This window comes from Podarcis muralis, chromosome 17, assembly GCF_964188315.1.
Source record: "Podarcis muralis chromosome 17, rPodMur119.hap1.1, whole genome shotgun sequence".
Classification (NCBI taxonomy): Eukaryota; Metazoa; Chordata; class Lepidosauria; order Squamata; family Lacertidae; genus Podarcis; species Podarcis muralis.
This window is the reverse complement of record NC_135671.1, coordinates 39,874,454-39,891,278: the sequence shown is the minus strand read 5'-3', so window position 1 is coordinate 39,891,278 and position 16,825 is coordinate 39,874,454. Positions and strand designations below refer to the sequence as shown.

At 46.0% G+C, this 16,825-nt stretch overlaps 1 protein-coding gene and 1 long non-coding RNA gene across 7 annotated transcripts in view; one reads left to right on the top strand and one right to left on the bottom strand.

The window, feature by feature from the left end:
- IQSEC2 (IQ motif and Sec7 domain ArfGEF 2) overlaps positions 1 to 16,825 on the bottom strand; it is a 145,103-nt gene that overhangs the window by 55,494 nt on the left and 72,784 nt on the right. The window lies entirely within an intron of this gene.
- Positions 12,388 to 16,149, top strand: LOC144326030 (uncharacterized). Its single transcript, XR_013391188.1, has 2 exons — positions 12,388 to 12,526; positions 16,056 to 16,149. It is a non-coding gene; the product is annotated as an uncharacterized LOC144326030 (long non-coding RNA).

The window sequence follows — 16,825 nt, the reverse complement described above, 5'->3', positions numbered from 1 at the left end:
CCCGAGACCACTCTTCTGGTTGGGCCATGAGCCAGCCTCTAGCTCTCTAGTGCCAGCCCCTAATCTGCAAAACAGGAACAAGAGCAACCTCCTTCCTAGTGACATTAGGAAGATGAATGGGGTGCCAAGTGCTATTCCGTAGTCCCAGGAACAGAACAAGCTAGATAGGCAACGAACGAACCAAATAATGCATTTTAGGTTCCATCTGTGGGCAAAGCAGACAGAATGCAAGGTGTCCCCATATCCTCCAAACTAATCCCAGTGTCTGTTGCAGAGTTCCATTATGCTCACTCCCGCCCCCTCCTGATCGCATCTAAGCGAAGACCCACTTCGTTTCTTCTAACCTGGTGCTGCCCTCTTTCCCCATGACTCATGCCAATATGCTGGGAAGGATAGATACCTCAGGGTGCGCACCGAGATGCAGTACCGCCACATCCAGCGTCCAGGACGGGGGCAGATGCCGAGTCACAGGGAGCAAACTACTTGTGGTGGCATGAGAGGAGTGAAGGTTGTCTTTCCTTGGCTGTGTCAGGATAAATCATTTGCATGCTGCCCACCCCCATTAAGGTCCCAGCAGGCACAATGCAACCAAGTTCCAGTCGTTCAGTCCACACCAACGCTCAGAGTCCTTAGCAGTATAAATCCCCCCCCCCAAATTCACTGTGCAGAGCTGAGCTCCCAGAGCCCTTTGCTGCCGTGTTTGAGCTCTCTGGAGCCTCAGCTGTTCCCCCAGATTTCCAGCCCTGTTTGAGTGAGCGGCGACCAGAGACACCCCACAGCACCTGCTGTCCTGAATGGCGACTCCGCCAGCCGAGGGAGGGAGCTGTGTGCCCCCACCTCCCGCGCCAACACGTACACTCAATGCACGCTCACGCTGCAGCCAAACTCCCCAGGGTCCTGCAACACAGAGCAGACAGCTGGTTTCCAACTGGCTTTTCCTGAATTCCAGCCTTCCTGCAGCAGTTAACAGCATCCATCTCGTGTTCACCTCATACTGAACCAGAGCAAGACGCCCAGCCAGACTGAACTCTGTGATGCCAACCCTTTTCTTCAGTCAGTGGCTTTAAAAAACAATAACTCAATTTAAATTTTACTAATTTGTGAACATATGATAGCATATGAGTATATGGTAGATAACATAAACCAAGCTTTCTCCAACCTCGCTGCCACCCCTTTCCTTAGTCTCCTCTCCTCTCAATAATTGGCCCCCACATTGAGGAAATGGACATGGAGAGGGGGCCCTCAGTATACAAATCTTACACAAATTATCTCCTGTATTGAAAGTGGGATCAGCTAGGAGAAAAGTAATTGGGGGTGTAGGGCACTATCCTGCTTCTAGACTCAGGGGCATTATAACTCTCCTGGAGAGAGAGAGAGAGAGAGAGAGACTCTTTATTTGTGTGAGCCACAAGCCACAGCAAAGGAATCATGCTCCTCAACATCAGTTGCTGGAGAACAAGTGCAGAAGAGGGGTATTGGCTGTGGACTTTCAATGGGCACCTGGCTAGCGCTGTGAGAAACAAGATCTGCTGGATTAGATCTGCTTTCGTCCGATTCAGCAGGGCTCTTATGTTCTTATGTCTCTGCTACAAAGTCACTACCTGCAGGATGGAGATGGCAATACTGATTGCTAAAGTGGTGCTCGAAGTTTATTAACGGAAGTATGTGAAACACTTTGTGTGATTGATTTTTTTTTTACTATGAGGGGTGGGAAACCCCTGGCTCATGGACCAATCTTGTCTCATCATGGACAATTGTTAAATGCCCCCTCATCTGACATGACTCCAATGTGGGGCTGTTATAAGAATTCTAAGGTCTCAGATATAGAAGAAATGTTCATATATGTACAATGCATTATTATTATTATTATTATTATTATTATTATTATTATTATTATTATTTCTATGGATCTTGCCATGCCTCTCACACCAATCCTTCATGCCTGAAATGACATGCAGCAAAGTTTTCTTCAATAGACTTGATTGCCTACACATGAACCTCTGAGGGTTTTGTTTCTCTCCCTCTTTTCTGGCTGCGAGCAATTTTGGTTGCTAAACATGCAAATAGGTCTGAAATGTGGGTGGTGGGTGGTTTAATGGTTTGCAGATGTCAAAAAGGTGCTGCTGCCTCTCTGAAAAGGGGAACAGCTATTGCTATTTCCCCATGCAAAGAAAATGGGCACTTGGTAGGGTGGCCTTGTATCAGGTTCAAAAATACTTTCAAGAAGTGAGAGCAAAGGCCTTGAAGTTGACCACTAATAGTTATCACCTGGACAGGAGACTGAGCAAGCAAATAAGCCACCTAGTCACAGTCTTCCCCGCTAAGATGCATTGTATTTCTATTTAAATTAAAATAGTTGTATTATACTAATTATAGTTGTGATATTTTAATGTGGCAGCACCTGTACTTTGTAACAACTCCCTGCTTATTGACATCAGGCAGGTGCCTTCCCTGTTCTCTTTTTGGTGCCTGCTTTAAACATACAATCATACACCATATACATTTTGTTAAACGAAAGAATCTTTTTACTATAATTTAAATGGAAAATAGAGATAGATATGTAGACTGGCAGAAATAATTACTACAATTTAAACAGCACTGCAGTGCATCTCTCCATGCTGGGGAAGACTAGGACCAAGTGCCCTGTTGTCTAGGGCGTTCAGTGTTGATGGGCAACTTCCATGGCCTGGCTCTCCCTTCATATGGATCTTTTTCTTTAAATTGCACAATGCTTCAAAAAGAAGATGTCTTCAACTACAGGACCAGCCCCTGTAATGCAGTTCACACTGCCAATGTGCGTCTTCCCCATCCTGAGACCCACCTGACTGTGGTGTAGAGACTGTGCAATACTGTATATCCATACAGATACCTTATTTACTCCTGAAGTTGTGCTTTGTCCTTTGGAAGAAAACAGCTGAGGAATAAACTCTCAGCAAAGCTTGATGCAAAACAGCACCTCTGGTTTACTGATTTGAACTGAATTAATGGTGATTATTTCACCTCAGGAACTCCTGGGAAGTGTAGTTTGGTGAAGGTTGTTAGAGTCTCACAGGCAGAGTTCTCAGCAACCTACAGTTCCCAGGATTCCTTGGAGGAAGTTGTGTCAGTTAAACTGTAGAAGACAGATACATATTTGTGGTGTAGGTATGCCAACCCTACACTCTTTCCCGCAGAGCTGAGAGCTTATGCTTTCCCTGCTTCCTTGTAAATGTTCCACTCTCTCAGCCTGGGGGCATGCCAGAATGAAAGTGAGCATGGTGAGGGAGAAAGTCCAAGTCCCACTTCTGTCATGGATGTGTTGTGGCAAGGCATTATCCCTGCCATTTGGAAAATGGGAATTGAGATAGCTCAGTTGGTAGAGCATGAGGCTCGTGATCTCAGGGTCATGAGTTTGATCCCCACATTGGGTGAGATTCCTGCATTGCAGAGGGTTGGACTAGATGACCCTCGTGGCCCCTTCCAATTCTACAATTCTATGAATCTATGAATCCCTGCTGCTAAAGCAATATGGATCAGGCCCTGTAAAATACAGGTACCCCACTAGTCTTTATACTCCAGCTTAAGTCCACGTAATAGAAATCACCACATATTTCCCCGCTACTGATCCTTGCCTCCATTTCCTTCCTATGTCTGTTGTTTCCTGGGAAATATTTTAGAGTGCAACCCTCTTATCATACCTGTTCTTTGTAAACTTCCATTTACATAGATATAATGATAGTAGTAGTAATCATAAAGATAGAAGCAAGCTGCTCGTGAGCTCCTTGGAGTAAGTGCAGAATCCAATCCCCCTGGTCTTTGACCCCGGAGATGTGTGTTTTCAAGACCTACTCTCTTCCTGTGACTGTCATTTGTTTTAACTTTTTAAACTCTGGGTTTTAATTTTTTTAAAAAATAGTTATAACCTGCCCTGGGATCCATTGGTGAAGGATAAATTTAGCAACAAATAAATTTAGCAACAAATAACAATGATAAAAATATCCACTCAATTAGTCAATCAATCAAACAAACATGGGCAACTGATTGGGCTTCTGTATTAAGCACATGCATATCAAAACTGTAGCTGAATATGCAGACGTGGAAGTCAGTGTATGAACTGACTTTCTATTGCCTTTAGAGCTGGTGATGATGGCCTCTAGAGAGGCCTAAAAGAGGGTGATGGACTGGGACCTGGGAGGCCTGGGTTCAAAGCCCCACTCAGCCATTAAACCCACCGGGTGACTTTGGGCCAGCTACTGCCTCTCAGATTAACTTAACTCACAGGGTTGCTGTGAGGAGGAAATGGGCTCTTTGGAGGAAAGGCGGGATATAGAAGTAGGAACAACAGAGCAACAAAAGCAAACAAACGAATCAATCAATCAATCAATCAATCAATCATTGTCTGTGTCCAGCAGCACACATAAGAAATTACCTCCACTACTATGAAATAATTGTCTGGATTGTTTTAAACGGATTTTTTTTTTTTACTTTAATTTTAGATTTTAATGTTTTGATTGATTGATTTTATTACATATGCTGATGTTTTAATTGTGCAGATCTGCAGAATCACCCTGGGATCCCTTTGGCAAAGGGCAGTTCAGAATTCATAGAAATTAATTAAATTGATTAATAAATAATACCATCAATACATCTAAACTAAATCGGGAATATGCCCTTAAGCTTGCCTAGTCAAATCCATGCGGTGAGCATTTTAAAGTGTTATCTAACACACCCCAAGCTATTGGGTCTGGGAAGGCTACAAATGTAAACAATTAAATTAAGGTGCAATTTAGACTGGACGTCTCTTTCATTTGGACCTAGTTACAAAATAACTGCCTTAATTCAGCTGTAAATATCATGTATGTGTTTAAATACCCACTTTTCTTAGCAAAAGACACTGAAGCTGAGGCTTAATTCTTTGCAAAATGCCAAGTGTTTGATCAAGAAAAGCAATTCTTTAACTGTATGGGTATTGTTGCCAGGTGCTACCAGGCAAGCATAATTGTGTACCTGGTTTCTGTATCCAAGTATAAAATGCCAAGTGAGAAGCAGCCCTCAAAGCAGTGCGGGGGCAGCTGCCTCCATATGTGCTGGCAAAGACTGGGCATGGGTGTCGGCAAGTCTAGCATTGCAAACCCACCTTCTAGTGGCATGGCTGCCCATACAGAAAGAAAGGCTCTACCTGCCGGGGTCCTGTGCGCTGCCCCGCTCCCTCCAACCTCGGCAGACAGGCAGAGGATCCCTGCAGACGCACAGGGCCGGCTGCTCCCTTCTGCAGTCACAGGGCAGCGTTGCTTGGCAACAGCAGAGCTGCACCCCCCCCCCCGGTCTTTTTATAACCAGGGCTGTGGGAAGTGGGTCAAAATGGGAGAGCCAAAGGGCAGCCCCTGAAATGCCAGCTGAGGAGTGGGGCTAGATCAGGGCAATCAACCTCCCCCTTTCACCCTGCCCTGCGTCTGCCCACCTGCAGCATGGCATTTAAGAGCAGGAAGAAGCTGCAAACCTTCCCCAGCTCCATTCAGATCTTCATTGCATTGTTACAGTATATTGTAACCTGTCATGGGAAGGCAAACTATAAATCCATTAAAAATAAAAATAATAACAGAATTATCACCGTCTCACTGAGGGGTGAACGAGAATTGATGGTGCCACACACATTGGTAGAGGACCTGTGTCTGCTCCAGTCACAGCAGGGAGCTGTGGGCGCCTCCTTTAGACATCACAAAAACGAGGATAGCCCTCCCGATGTCCCCAGGCAGCACGTGTGGTTTATTTCCTTCAAAGTAACCAATGTTTGTTCTTTGACTCACTTCTCATGTTTTGTTTTAAGAAAACAAATCATGAGCCCAGGTTTAGATGACACAACAAGTCAGGCCATGGAGCAGCAACAGGACAGGAGCACTGAGGGAACTGTTGAGCTATGTGCAACAGCATGATGCTCATTCACATTAAAACCACTGTTTATTTCAAACTGAAATATCATGTGATGGACAAATTGGGTGCTCACTAACGGTTCCTAATCTTCCTGGGAAAAGTGACAGTTGGGGCCTGGGGCCATTGCTGTTCGTCTTTATAAATGACTTGGATGCAGGAATTGAGGGGATGGTCATCAAATTTGCTAATGACGCCAAACTGGGAGGGGTAGCGAATGCTACAAAATGCAGAATCGGGATTCCAGAACTGATTGAAGAACTGGGCCCAAACTAACACAATGAATTTCAAGAGGGACAAATGTAAGGTTCTTCACATAGGCAGGAATAACCAGCTGCACAAATATAAGATGGGGGGCACCTGGCTTGCCAGTAGTACATGTGAAAAGTTTGAGATTCCTGCACTGCAGGGGGCTGGACTAGATGACCCTGGGGGTCCTTTCCGATTCTGTGATAATCACAGTTTATTTTAATCAGATTTCATGTGATGTGTGAACTGGGTCTGTGTTTCAGGATGAAGAACACTAGAGCTGAAATCAATTTGCTCCCAACATTCCTCTATATATTATCCTCTGTGAATTTCAATCCTGCATATTCAAAGGATAGTCTCTGAATATTTGATTTGTGGACTTGGCTGTCTATGCTATTTTATTTCAATATTTAATATTTGACAGTTGATATTTTAATAAAATTTGTTAGCTGACATATAATAGTACTTTGTATCTGAGAAACGACAGCTGAAGAGATTTCATATTTGATGGCTACTGAAAACAAAACAATGTCAAGTGATGCCAAAAAGTATAAAGCATTTGATTTCAAATATTCTCAATTGAAATCAGAATGGCAAATTATTAATACCTGTGTATATTTGTATTTCCACTCTCTCTCTCTCTCTCTCTCTGTATACCTATTTTGGGTCCAAAGTTCTGGGTTGCACAATTATTTAAACACAGTGATTTCCAACTCTGAGAGCAGCATAAGGGAGCACTGGCACAAGCTCCTCCCTCAACCAACTCTCTCTTCCAATTTTCTAGAAGCAGAATTAGAGGGGCCAAACCTGCCACTTCTTTAGAATCAGTAAACCTATGGGTGACGCACTTCAACTTGGTAGAAAAGGTAGGGGTTCAACTAGATGACCCACTGAGCAACATCCAACTCATGCGTTACTTTGAACTTAATAAGAGCAAAATCCAACAGAGTGAATACACTGAATCCTGGGGCAGAGAGAAGAAGTCCTGAGTCCGTGTCTCCGTGATTGAACCACAAGCTCACTGCCCAACATTGTGAACAAAAGCCAGGATTCAAAAGTCCAATTTCCAGCCCCACCCCACCCGAGAAAAAGCTCAGTCTCTGCTCACCCCAACCCCACTCCTTAGCACCCGCATTTGCCCATCTCTCCCTGAAACCACACGGGCCTTGCCTTAACCACTAGAGCAGGGCAGGGGCAAGGTGGAGGGACCTGCAATTCCCAAACAACCAACAGCAAATACTAAACATCAGAATACAGGTCAGCTTTTACAAAGGGCGTCAAAAATGACACAGGAGCTGAAAGGTCAACTCAAGACTTAGTTACAGGTTAAAGGTCAAATAAAATTCTATCCAGCTTCATTTTCAAAGCAAGACTCTGTCCTTCAAGTGTCAGCCTCCCATGTCCTTTGTGCACCCCACTCTCAAACCTGCTGCTGCTGTGTCCCTAAGGTAGCCCCCACCTGGTGCCCTATGGATGTTCCTAGATAGGGGTCTGCCAAGAGTGCAAACATTGCTAATTATAACTGTACAGCATGCAATCAATGAGATCCAGCAACAGCCAGCTGAGGGAAGCCACCATAAGTAAGCAAGATGTATTAAACTTACACCTACCTTAGACCGATCTTTGGCATATGAAGGTTTAATCTGCATTTAACATTCTGATATGACACATTAGTCTTTGCATCTCCCTGTCACATGCTATAGGCTGAGGATATGATAAGGATTACAATGAAATGGGGGGGGGGCAGCACCCCCTGAACATATTTGGCTGTGACCTGCTGTCAGCAGAATTTGCCATTGGAAAAGATATTTTACTGAATTATGGGTTTTAGATATGAGCTAGATAAGTCAACAGTTATTGGCCACTTGTCTTGATTGAAAGTTGCTCCCCATTGCATGCTTTTTCTTATACTGAAATGGTGCAATATTTTTGGCCAATTCTGAGGCTTCTCTCTTGTGGATGCAGTTCATATGGAACAGCCAACTCCTCTTCCCACATGCCCGCAACAAATGAGACATGAAAGTCACATTTATGTGGCAAAAAACTTATTGTGCAGAAAAGCCGTAAGGAAGTATTTTTTAATCCCTGGTCTAAATGAATGCAATGACTGTACCTTCCCAAAATGTACTGGGCATAAAAAGATAACCCTCACCCAGCCCTCAAATGCTACCTCTAGAATAAAGCAGAAGTTTTTATTGCCATCTCTCTGTCTACTGAGATCATGGGGTTAGATGGACATGCTGTGGTTACCAGTTTATATTTTATACACCTATAGTTCTGTGACAAAGTGGTCCAGGAGATGCCCCACAAATGCAGGTGAAGAGATCTGTTCAAAGCCCCAAACATGGCACTGGGGAGGGGAGAGAAATATGAAGAAGCTAACGTTTGGACAGGAAGCTGCTACCCGCTCCCTAATAAGGGCAAAAATAAAAGCCTGTGGAAAAGTAGCTTTAGGACAGCAAAACAGAGGGAAGCCACCTGCTCCATTTCCCTCCTTTAGTACAGTCCCTACCTTCCGATCCTCCAGCTCCCCACCCACCAAATGTCTCAGAAGCAGCAGCCCAGCTCCGACTCAGCCTTGCAGAGAACGCGAGATTTGAGAGAAGAAGGGAGGAGAGGCAACAGCAGTCTGCAGGATCCATTTAATTGTTCTTTTCTTTATTGTTTGGTTCAGAGAAGACAGAAGCCTTAGATTTATTGACCGAAATCATTTTTGTACACAAGAGTATTTGTTATAAAGCCTCTTTTGTTTCTTATTTACAGAAACAAGTTGGGGTGGGAAGACATGGAGCAATGGGCTTCTTCAAGCAGCACACGTCAATGTGGGGCAGCCTATACCTGGCAGGGAAACTGAGGAGCTGAGCAAAGGGGACCAAAACAGGTGGTGGGAGGGAAGGCATGTATTCCTGACATGCTCCACAGGCAGGTGGGGGCAGGGCAGGAGAGGAGCTTTCCTCCCCAGTCTCTCCCCCCAGCAGCACCTGTCTGCACAATATGTCCAAGCCCATTTTCATAACTGGCTGGCAAATGGCTATTCAGCTAGTGTGGGACCAAGCAACTGGTCAGTGTGTTAAAGTAATTATGGCCGCTTCATAAGACACAGCCTTCCCTTGGTGTGCAAGGCACGCTTGTTTTGCATGTAGGGGCAGTGCAAAGTCTCATACTGTGCACTCAAGATCCAACAGCAAGTAGGAAAACCCTCAGGGGCACGGGAGGGGAATGAGGACAAAGGCAGGTTAACATGAAGAAACCTCATTGCAGTACACACCCATTTTGCATACTTGTAAACTGGTGCGGCACACACTGCACCTGAAATGGTGCAACTCATCATGTTTGCTCCTGTTTTGCACAGCTGCTGTATGGCAGGTAGTGCTAGCTACATTCCTTATTCACACCAATGGTACAGGAGGGTGGGGAGGAGTTCAGTGCAGTTTCAACAATTTGCAGAAGATTGCCATGGTTTTGTGGAAGGGGAAAGTGGTTTTTTAAATGTGCCAAGGCCCACAGTTGCACAGCAGAACGCGCTTTATGGCTTACCAGAATCCAATACTGGTGGAATCCTGAGAATCTGAGCTTTCATTTAAAAAAATAAACAAGCGAGCATCTAGCCCTCATGCTTGTGGGCAGTGTGTGTGTGTGTGTGTGTGTGTGTGTGTGTGTGTGTGTGTGTAAAAACATATTGGTCAAGTGGGTAGAGATAAGGAGCATTTGAATGGAACTGCTTCTTCACCCAGCACAGAGCCCAATGCTTTTTTCTTCTGCCCCACCTCGTTAACGATTTTGTATGAGCAAGCAAACCTCTTTTTTAGCCTGCACCTTACAAGGAATGCTGTTGTAGATGAACATCTCCATCCATTGTGTCCCCTGTAATACTTCCAAGGGAGTGGGAATATTCAGTATGATGACATGTCCTGCTTCTTGCTTAATGAATTTTTATTGTGGAGATGTAGAATTGCAGAAGCCATAAATTCCTCGTAACATGTAGTTTTGAGTGTCAGTATGTGATAGAGAGCAGGGACAGGGATATCATTCCTGATATCATGACTATTGGGAGATCAAGACTGGGCTCACACCCTTATCACAGCAGCATTAACCATGGTTAAGTTTTTTGTCTTTACCAGCATTAACCATGGATAATGCAAACCAGAGTTCCCATCTTAATCAGCATTTGAAACTAGTTGGCAAACCCTGTTTAAGGCCGAAACCCTAGTTAGGGACAGCCATTTTTACAGTCAATGCAGAAATAACTATGAATAAGGCGGCCAGGTGAGGGGGGTCAAGAAGTGCAGGGTCCCATGACCTGCTCTCATTTACTGTACTTAACCATAGTTAATAGATTGGGGTTTTAGGGCAGCAAGAAAAAAGTAGATCTTGTTTTTTGTTTTGTTTTACAAAACCCAGCTAGGGAAAGGCACAAACACTGTACAGTCAACATATAGTAGAGCAAGCCAATTAAGATGCAAATGTACAGACTGTGTAGGGTCAGGAGTGCTTCAAACATGATGAATTCCAGAAAACAGAAATCAAGTCCATGCAGGAAATAACATGCAAGCCACATGTAAGAATATCCCACATGACCACAGGACACATGTATTTTGCCATAGCACAGCAAAATATAGACATGTGTTATCATCACACATTATTTCCTACACAGAACTGCCGTGTTCTGTGGATGCTCAGCTGTAGCAGTTCTCTGGAGCCCAAAAACACAGTTGTCATCAAATAACGTGCTTCCATGTGGTTGAACTACCAAGATGGAGGTAAAGTGCTGGCATGGGAACTAACCATGACTGTACTTTCCCAGCTGTGCAGAAATGTAGATCCCTCCCCACCACACGCCAATTTTTGCGATGGTAAGCATGTTGCCATGGTAACACAGGAATCAGCACCTACTTTGCAAACAGCAGCTGTAATTCACACTGCCACACCAATGAGGATTAAACTACTACTGCTTACCTCTTTGCTTTGCCCCAGCGGCAGAATCGGATTAAAGTGGTGGCTTTCCCAGAGTCCTTTGCACTAAAGGAGAGGTGGCTGCTGCCTTTGAAAAAGCCGCTCTGCCCAACCATTGATGTGTAGGAGAACAGATGTATGCATGAACCTGGTTTGGTCAAGCCAGTGGTCCATCAAGCAGCTCAGTCTACTCCAGGAAAGGGAAACCCATAGACTCCTTGATGCTGCTGGACTACAGCTCCCATCAACCCTGACCATTGGCCATGCTGGCTGGAGCTGATGGGAGCAACGTCCAGCAGCACCTGGAAGCTCAAAGGCTCATCACTCAGGCAAAGGTATTTCACAGCCCTGCCACCCAGGGGCAAGTGTGGGACCCCCCGGGGGGGGGCACGGCCCCAGACACACAATTTTAAGGGGGTGCGAGCCAGGTGCCCCCATACAGGGATCCCCAGCCCCAGAGCCCACCGCGTCCCCAGTCCCTGTGCTGAATCGGGGGGGGGGGATTTGCTCACCAAGGGCTGCGTTGGCCAATCGGGCTCCTCCTCCTTCAGCAGCCAGGGCTGAGCTGGTGTGTGAGCTCTCCGTGAACCCTCTGTGCCCTGTGCAAGCATGCCTGGCACCGCTGGCGGCAAAAGCCCTGCTTGCCCTGCCCATGCACACACGTGCACGTGTACCCTGGGCACCAAAAAAGGACGCAACACCACAGTTGCCACCCAAATCCATTTAAATGGAAATAACCTGGGACCTTTGGCAAGCAAAGCCTGGGCCTTGTCACTGACTTTCCCTAGATGTCTGCACCAGAGGCCATCCCTTGAAGACTCTTTCCCCCAGAAAAGCACACAGGGATTATTATCAGGCGGAATTCCATATGTCCCACCACCTCAGCCACCAGTTTGTCTAATCCACTGAACTGGAGAATGCATGTGCCATTAACACAGCTTTCTCTTGTGGCCACTCCAGGAACCACGAGTGGAACTTGCACACACATGGCCCTGGCTCAGCCAACACTCCACCACTCGCACACTCATTTTTCACATTGACAAGATGGGGAAAGTCGGAAACATTTCTCACACTGAGTATCAAAATCTCAGCAGTAGTAGAGCAGATTTGGCAAAACGTCTCCTTGTAGATAATACCCCGTGAGCTTTCTTCACCCGCCCTGCCTCCACCTAGCCATTTTTTTCTTCCAATGAAATCCACAGGTGGCCCAGATGGGAATACAAGATCTTATGCATGGTGCCAACCCAGGAGACAGCACAAGCAAAACAGAGAGTGCCCCCTCCCACAGCACAAGAACGCAGAGTCTGCACACTTCACAGCCTGCAAAATCCTCCAGTGTCCAGGATTCCCGGCCCACACCAGTGTCTGTGACGCCGGAACAGTTTGCTTGATTAAGCACAGAGCTGCTGCTTCCAAGGTGGGTTGGCTAGCAGGTCCTGAAGCCCGGAAGGAGAAACAGAGAGAAAGGAAAAGAGAGATGGTCCCAAGGGCACAGAGTCTTGCAGGGTAGAGGCTGGTGCCCACTTTGGACAGAGTCCCACAGGGAACAAACAATCGAAGCTGATTCCAAAGAAGGTTTTCTTTTTGGTTGGTTTCCATGTTCTTTCGGGTAGCATCCTGAAATTGCAAGGAAGGCTGAGACGGAGCAGCGACAGGCAGAAAAAGTGCATGTAGGGGGACCCCTAGAGGCCAGTGCAAGAACTGCATTTAGAGTTGAGGGGCGCAGCAAAGGTTGTTTGGAAATGCTCTTCCCCGTGGGGGTGGTGAAAAAGCAGAAAAGGGGGGGTAATATTTAAGGCTTATGCGTCTGCATAGAAAAATGTGTAAACTGAGATTGGAGCAAAAGGTTGGGGGAGGTTAGGGATATTTGGCAGAGTCCGTTCCAGAGACAAGACCAGGGGTGGGGCAGTCTCCCCATTATGTGGCAGTAAAAGTGTACAGTGTACAGACTCAGCAGGAAGCCAGAGCCTCCCAGTAAGTGTGCCTGCCTGATGCAGCAGCTGTGACATTTGCTTTTCACAATTTTAAAATGTAATGTGTGAAGAGACTAGAAGACCACCACAGCCATGATGCAAGGACACACTGAAGAAAGTGAAATTATGAGTTCAGAACCTGTCCCGTCCCCCAAGTAAATGAGCACTTCCTTGAATGAATGAAGTGTGGTCAGGATTGGTGCCTGAACCATGTTTCTTACAGACCAAACAACCAACAGCAAATACTAAACATCAGAATACAGGTCAGCTTTTACAAAGGGCGTCAAAAATGACACAGGAGCTGAAAGGTCAACTCAAGACTTAGTTACAGGTTAAAGGTCAAATAAAATTCTATCCAGCTTCATTTTCAAAGCAAGACTCTGTCCTTCAAGTGTCAGCCTCCTATGCAGCTCCTTAAGTAGGATTTGTATCCTCTGAACCTGCAGACTGGCTTGAGAAGACTGCTCCTAGGATTGTGAAAGGCACCTTCCACAAGAGGGACCAATGGCTCATCTAGTCCTGCCTTCTGTTCTCACACTGGCCAACGAGATGCATGTGGGAAACGAGCCCAAGGGCAACTCTCCCTTCCTGTGGTTTCCAGCAACTGATATTCAGAAGCATCTCTGCCTCCAGCTGTGGACGCAGAGCAAAGCCACAGAGGCGAGTGGCCACTGACAGCCTTCTCCTCCTCCATGCATTTGTCCAATCCGCTTTTAAGGCCATCCAAGTTGGTGGCCATCGCTGCCTCCTCTGGGACCAAGCCCCTTAAGCACAGCCAACTCCCTCACAAATCAGTAGGGTTGCCAGCTTTTGAAACAGCCCTGCTCCAGTGCCTTTTATGCCAGCCATAAATAGTAAGTGAAGCTTTTCCCATCTTCTTACCCCCACCAAGAAAAGTCTCACCAGCTTAACTTCTGCCTGCCAGCTGCTGTTAGAGGCAGAGGAGAAGGGGCACTGTAGAAACTGGCAACTCAACCATGTCTGGATTTAGGAAGCAAAGCAAGCATGGCCACTGGGAACCCTTGGCAGAAGGCAGCATATCCTCTTTTCTTTCTTTTTTTAGCAATGTTACAACAGAATGGCAGAAGCAAGTTTGAGTGATAAAAGGAGATCTGAAGTCAAGATATGGACAGTAGAGATTAGCTACACCAAAACTTAAGAGGGTTAAAGATGACCAGAAGGGGGGGGGGGGGAGCTAGAGTGAAACTGGGTTGCCACCTTTGTATCAGCCAGGCTCCTGCAAGCAGCCCCCACCAGAAAGAAATGTAGGAGTCCCCGGTATGTTTCTGCCTATCAGGTAGCTGTTTAAGACAGGGTCAATTGCAGAAATGTTGGCAATCTGGGGTTTCAAAAAGCCAATTCAAAGCTCAAAACCAAAGTCTGGAACAGTGAGGGAGTGTCACTGACACAAAGGTAGAGGTCAAAGCAACCCCCCCCCCCCCCGTTGTGGGGAAAGGTGGTTGATAGTCAAGTTCAAATGGAGAAGTACTTTTGTTGCTATTGTTTACGGCCCCTGCTCTTGTTGCAAATAAATTTTTTAAAGTGACATTTCCCCCCACCCTTTGTCATGGAGATGACAAATACTTCCCCTGCTAAATTTCTGTATGCTGGGCTGATTATTAAGGGCATAGGAGCTAGTAAGAAAGCTCACACAACCGAAGAACCAAAATATCAAAATACAAAAGGATGCAAAGAGCAAGAGAACAGAGACTGCAAAAGACCAAACTCAGAGATGACAAATGAGATGAACCTGCCTGCTTCAAAGCTGAGTAAAGGCAGGAACTGTTTGCCATGAAGCCCTCCTTTGATCTATGCAGGAGGGAAAGGGTGTCTCTGGAACGGCCTCTGAGCCCATCCCTGGGGTGCCGGGCGGGGGGCAGGGTTTGAAGCTGGTGTAGTGAGGTCTCAGGGTCCAGGTTAGAAGTGCAAGACGTGGAAGGGGGATGGTGGCGCCCCCTCCAGGTTACCTAGAGGAGGGGCTGCTGCACTCAGAGGCAGGGCAACAAAACTGGTGGACGTCCTCAGCCTCGTCATCATCCCTAGAAAATGGGAAGGGGACAGACAGACAGACAGACAGACAGAGAAGGATTATAATCCTGCAGACAAACCCTCCATTGCCGGGGGGGGGGCGGGGGGGACAGCAGGGTGATGGCTGGAGTGTAGATGGTGATGTGATGCATCTTTCAAGCTGGAAGGCAAGCAGGGAAACTTAACAAACCTTTGGCTTTTCATTTCTCCCCACAACCCATTTAAAGATTGCTAAGCCAAAACCCGGAAAAAGCCCCATTTCTTTAACAGAATTCTCCAAATCACAAAAGAGAATGCACCTACAATTTTTCCATCATTCTTCATCCTCCAAATGGTGTTATACTACAACTGTCATCATCCCTGGCCACTGACCAAGCTGGCTGCTGACTCCAGGTCACATCCTGGAACTCTGCATTGTACCTTTAATGCAGCAGAGGAAATGGGGGGTGGGCACAGCTGTGTTTTCTCCTGCCACTTCCCCCCTCGGTTCTCTTGCCCTCCCCCAAGACTGTAATGAACCTAGCCTCCAAGTGTGTGACACAGGACAGGGAAAGGAACCGGTTGCCTTGCTTAAGGGTACAGCATGGATTTCTGGGTTGCAGCCTGACAACCCAAAATAAATCCTCGTTTAACTATCCTGCCTGCCAACTTAATTCCACTTTTCTCTTACACGATTCATTCAAATACTACTGCACCATCACACTTTGTTTACAGAATAGATCACTGTCTTATTAATATTCATTATCGTCCGTCCATCCAGCCATTTAGTCATTCTCTCCTCTCCCCACTCCTCTCATTCTGTTCACAAGAGCAAAGGCAAGCAGCCCTGAGTCCTTCCACAGGGTTATTTCTGGGCATCAGTGCACATAGATCAGGCTGCCGTTTATTTTTTCCTCCTAGCAGCACAAGAAACAGAAATTCAGCAGGTGAATTTTTTATTGGCAGGCAGATGCAGTGATGGGAGAAAGCTTCACCTAATGAATGTCAGACAACACAGGAGCCCCTGCCAGAAAAATAAAGCTGGTGGCTCTGTTCTGCACTATTCTTTTGGTACTGTTCTTTTAAAATTTTGTATAAGGCATTCTACTCAGAAAGTGAGTGAGGGAGAATCATATTCAAAACTCCACTACACAACCTTGTATGGTCAAGTCAAGGCAATGATATCCCAGAGTTACCAGGCCCTGCATTTTCCTCATAATTTCTTTGCAATTTTTGTTCCAAATAGTAGCTGGAGCCAAATCAAGACAAAAGTTTGTGAATGCTCATAATGCTTGACTGTTTCTTGGATACATGAACTCTGTGGAAACTGATCCCATGATTCTGTCTGCACCAAATATTACCATGCCCAGCGTGTCATCTTATACAAATTGATTATGGCTTTGGGACAAAAAAATTGACAAAAAAGTCTCAACCTTTACTCCACAATCCTGTGACAGACAAGACATTCAATAGCACCCCAGAGTCTCCCTGCACTGCAGCTCCCATAATCCCCTGTTTTATATATGTTTGTTCATAAAACGAAGGCTAAATGAATGGTAATTTAACTTGAAGGTTAAGATGATAAAAGAGCTTTACAAAGCAGGATCAGCCCAAGCCACTTTGGCGTTGGAGCTGCCCCCACTCGCCCCTGGGCATTCTCGTCCACATACTGACATGGGGACAATCTTTGGACACTTTCCTGCCCAAGGGCTCTGCAGCCCTTAATGGAATTAAGC